At 40.1% G+C, this 5,200-nt stretch overlaps 1 pseudogene across 1 annotated transcript; it reads right to left on the bottom strand.

Annotated features, from left to right (window-relative positions):
- Positions 1-302: 302 nt before the first annotated feature.
- LOC114615032 lies at positions 303-1,302 on the bottom strand (annotated as a pseudogene). Its single transcript, XR_003710419.1, has one exon. The product of XR_003710419.1 is annotated as a prohibitin pseudogene (transcript).
- Between the last annotated feature and the right edge of the window lie 3,898 nt (positions 1,303-5,200).

Below are 5,200 nucleotides of genomic sequence, written 5' to 3'. Positions count from 1 at the left end.
TTTGAATTATTTGCTCACTTGTCTAATAAATGTACCAGATAATTTTGAGTGGACATAATGGTTCATATTCCTCTAGAACTCCACCTGAGGTTTGGATTGTTTAAACTCTGAAATAGCTCATTCCTCAAAGAGGAATTCAAGTCAGAAAATGCACGCTATGTCAAGGCTTCTATAATTATGTGAATGGCCGCGTGGCTGTTGCACGAACTGTTACAAACTGAAGTATATTTGAAAGTAGTAAAGGTTGTTTTTTTTTTTTTTTTTTTTTTTTTTTTTTTTTTTTTTTTTTTTTTTTAGAGATCTGAAGTGATTTTACCTTTATTTCTTATTTCCTTCACTTTAAGCCAATCATTAAATTTCACAGTGATTTCTGGGGTGGGGCAGAAGGAAGGCATCATTCAGAATGATGGAGGCCGGCCCGGTTGGCCTCACTGGGGAAGCTGGAGGAGCACGGACTGGCCCGCCGGCAGGTAGGTGATGTTCCGAGAGCGGGAGAGCTGGTAGGCAATGTCCTCGGCAGCTTCCAGCTTCCGCAGCTCGATCAGGCCGTCCCCAGCGGTGGCCAGCGAGTTGGCGATCAGCTCAGCTGCCTTGGAGTCACCCTCAGCAGAGATGATGGCTGCCTTCTTCTGCTGCTCAGCCTTTTCCACCACGAATCTGGCTCTCTCTGCTTCCTGCTGAGCCACCTGCTTGGCTTCTACTGCCTCTGTGAACTCCTTCCCGAAGGTCAGATGTGTCAGGGACACATCATCCAGGATGAGCCCAAATGTTGCTGCTCGCTCTGTGAGGTCATCGCTCACCTGCCTGGAGACCAGCTCTCGCTGGGTAATCAATTCTCCAGCATCGAACCGAGCCACCACGGACTTGAGGATCTCTGTGGTGATAGACGGCAGCACCCGCTCATCATAGTCCTCGCCAATGCTGGTGTAGATACGAGGGAGCTGGCTGGCCACTGGCCGGAAGAGGATGCGCAGTGTGATGTTGACATTCTGCAGGTCTTTGCTACCAGTGATGACCGGGACATTCCGTGGCCGAGAGCGGCAGTCAAAGATAATTGGTTTCTGTACCCAAGGGATGAGAAAGTGAGTCCCTTCCCCTACCACAATGTCCTGTACACCACGGAATCGGTCAAAGATGACAGCTCTGTGTCCAGCATCCACATTATATAGAGCAGAGTTCACCACGCCTCCTGCAACTGCTAACGCCAGGCCGAACTTTCCGATGGACTCAAACAGTTTGGCAGCCATGACTCCTTCTGTTGCTTCCACTCACACCTGCTTTCACTCTGACCTCCACATGAATTCCCCAAAAAGGTTGTTTTTTTATAAATAAGATAGAATTCAAGCAGGCAGAGCCTGACTGAAGCTAAAGGTCAGCAGCCATCTGTTCCATGGTCTGATTTAGAAGAGCAGAAGGTTTAGCCTGTTATGCCTGAGCTGCTTTCAAATGCCCAATAACAACAGCAACCACAATAAAATAAAATCAGTTGCAAGGTGAAGCTTTGAATTTTCTCCCTAAAGCAAATTGCTCCCCAATATAAACAAAATAATATTTATTTTCTTTTCAAAAATTTCCCACAGAACTTGAAAAATGATTATGCCAAGATGAGTGCACTAAAGACTCAGTACTGTGCAATGAAGCATACCAAGTCACTTTCTAGAACATAGAGGCTAGAGATTTGGACAGCAAGCATTGCATAGTTTTGCCAAAGATGGCCAATGATTCCATGCAGGAGTGTTACCTATCTTCTTGATAAATGACTTGCTATCATTTCTTTTCTTTTAGATTAATTTTATATGTAAGTGTGTATACATGTGTATTGTGTACCTGCGTGTGCCACAGGAAGGCCAGATGAAGGCATTAAAATCCCCAAAGTTAAAGTTACAGGTGGCTGCGAGTTGCTTGATATAGGTGCTAAGAACTGAACTCATGTCCATTGTAAGAGAAGCAAGCATTCTCAACTGCTGCCATATTTCCAGATCACAGTATTGTTGTTGTTGTTGTTGCTGCTGTTGTTGTTGTTGTGGTGGTGGTGGTGGTGGTGGTGATGGTTGTTTGCTAAGTTTGGATATAAATGCATCTTTCTAGAATTTTTAGTGAGAACATAAAAAAATGACACTCTGAGTTTTTAGATCAGAAGGGCAATTAATGGGAGGTTCTAGGTAGAGCAGGACTCTAAAGCTGTAAGATTTGTAAATCTGACAATTCTTTTTAACTGCATCAACTCTTTTTGGTATTCCTATAGCTGATCTCAATTTTCTCTCTTTATAGAAACTCAGTAAGGGGTTTTACCAGAGCAGACAAGCATGAAATTAATTTTCCATAGAAGTTTACTGACGCCTGGAAGCTTGCTGGTCAGTAACATTGGCATAAATCCTGAGGCTGCCTTCACTTCGACTTTTCTCCTTTTTAATTGCAGTAGATTTTATCTACATTAATTCCACAAAAATATATTTTTATGTAAAAACTTTAAGGGAAAAGAGTCCAGGGCTCCTTTTTTCATACTTAATCTTGTAAATTTTAGCAAGCTTCATGACAGAACAATACTCTACTTTTTAAATTTATTTACCTTGATTTATGTGTATGAGTCTTCCCCTGAATGTGTACATCTATGCACTATGAGTGTGCAGAATACTGGCAGAGGGCAGAAGAAGATGCTACAATCTGCTGAAATTGTAATTACGTGACTATTGAAGGCTGTTATGTGGGTGCTATGAGCCAAACCCAGGTCCTCTGGCAGAGCAGCAAGTGCTTTTGACTGTTGAGTTGTCCCTCCAGCACCTCATAAACTGTTTCTTTATTGTTTTTTCTTAATTATAGCAAATTAAATGTATTTGGCATGTATACTGGAGAATAGAAAAGGATATCAAGTATCCTGGAACCAGAGTTACAGACTATTGTGACCTGGCATAGATGTTGAAAACCAAACTTGTGTCTGTTAAAAGAAGCTGAGACATCTCTCCAACTCTGATAAGTTTATTGTCTTGATATTTGTGGTTCCTTACACGTAGAACACTGTGGTAGATAAAGTACCTCAGAGTTCTGTTGAGTAAATAATAATTGACTCCTCTTATACATCTCCAGTAGGAAAAGTATTTTTTAAATATTGAAGCTTGCTTAATGCATGTTTAATTGGCATCCTATCTAACCCTCATAGTATTAAACCCAGTATGGGTCTTTTGTTAGGAAACTATGCCAGATGACATTATTTCCTCAAAGTCTTTAGGAAGGAACTATGACTCACATTTAGAATAAAGTAGATGTAGTCATCACTAACTGTATGGTTCCAGTTTTCAGCTACTCATTCTAGTGCAACCTATAAAATGCTGAGAGAGTAGCTACTTATCAGACCTGGGTTTGAGTGTGACTTCCCCTCCAGACTGGTCTTGCTGTGCTCTGCTCTTTGGGGATATACTTGTCTTACAGAATTCATTCCATTCCTATATAGCTTTGCATGAGAGATGTGAGCCACTGCTGTTTCTCACTCCCTGATGATAACTTTTTATGGAAACAAACATAAAACAAAACAAAACCTCCCTTAGTTCCTGAAACTGGCATGTATTTTGTAAATGGTTTTTGTTGAGCATTTTCTGTAAAGCACAGGCTGTGTAAATTGACTACTGCTTTTCCTTCTTGGAGGCAATCTTCTGCACCCCACTCAGAGAAGCCTCGGAGTCTATCTGGTGGGATTCAGAGAAACAGTATTCTAATCTCTGACTTGTATCTCCTGAAGGAAAATAATTTCTACCTATGAAATCCTACATAAGGCTCATTCCTCTACTTCATGTATATCATGCAAGTAAGTGACATGGCCTGAGAGGAAGGGATACCTGGGGAACGAGAAAGGAGCCACAAACTGGGACAGGTTTTGTAATATTGAAGTATGAGAGGCACTTTAGAAGAATGTTAATTAAATTGGAACCAAAGGATGGATCTTCCATTCTTCTTGGGATTCCATAGTAGGTAAGAATTTCATAAATAACATATGAAGTCACTAACCCCAAGTAAAAAGTTGATAAATGTCATTACACTAAACTTGAACAATCCATTAAACCAAAGACAAGGTAAGCAACTAAAATGTAAGGTAGCATCTGAAGAAGATATTTTCAACGTGTATAACCAAGCAATAAAGTAGTAGTTATTTAAAATGCATCCCCCCCTTTTTTTTTAACAAAATAGAATGACATCATTTCCATATTCCTTTACAACATCCATCCCTACTTTTGGACTCCATCCATGTGTTTATTATTATTTTTCTTTGATTATCATTGCTGTTTGTTTGGAACCTTGTTCATCCCTTGCACAAGCTAAGGAACTCTGCACTTCTTCCTAAAAGAAGATATTCTGGGCTAACACATTATCTCTCCCTGTCTCTGAGTTTCCAGCTCCCCTCCCATGAGTGCCTGTCAGAAGCTCAGTGTTTTACCTTACATAGTCAAAATCTCAGCACCTAGGTTACACATTATCAGCCCCTGCCCAAAATGCATAAAGCCCTTCCTGCTTTAGCTCTGGGGTGTGACTTTATTGACTTCCACCCGTCAGATCAATGAACTTGCCCCAGAGCTGCCTCCCAATAAACTTGCTTTTATGCTTTTAATTTTGCTTGAATTGGTTCATTTCACTGACAAATATATTAGGTGGATACATAGCTTTGCATGTGATATTTTATATGTATATATAAATATATTATATATATATATAATATATCAAATATGTATATATAATTTGAGTCCTTTTTTGTGTATTTAGTTTCAAGAGTGACCACTCCATTGGACAACCAATAAGAGGACTAATCCCTAGGAGGAGCTAATTCTAACAGAAGTCATTTGTTGCTTACAGTTCTTTGCTAAAAGCTGGGACCTTGAAAAATTACTTCTTCCATTTTTAGCATGTTTGCTGATATTGCCATTGTTCCAGTCTCATTTATGTAGCTATTTCTAGGTAGAGACCATTTCACACCAGACTTCCTGGTGTTCTGGCTTTTATAATCTTTCTATTCCTCTTTTTGATGCTCCTTGGGCCATAGATGCAGAAACTCTGATATACAGATATATAGAGGATGGTTTCTTCATAATCTGTTGATGTCTGCACTGTACCCATTTGTAGCTTTCTGTGATTATGTCCACTTGGGCTGACAAAGCTGTCTACAGAAACCATAGACTGATAAAATTTCAATACCAGGCACAAGAAACACTCTTTT

The sequence above is a fragment of the Grammomys surdaster genome, unplaced genomic scaffold, assembly GCF_004785775.1.
Source record: "Grammomys surdaster isolate TR1022 unplaced genomic scaffold, NIH_TR_1.0 126546, whole genome shotgun sequence".
Classification (NCBI taxonomy): Eukaryota; Metazoa; Chordata; class Mammalia; order Rodentia; family Muridae; genus Grammomys; species Grammomys surdaster.
The sequence above is the reverse complement of the archived record's forward strand: the minus strand, read 5'-3'. Positions and strand labels throughout refer to the sequence as shown.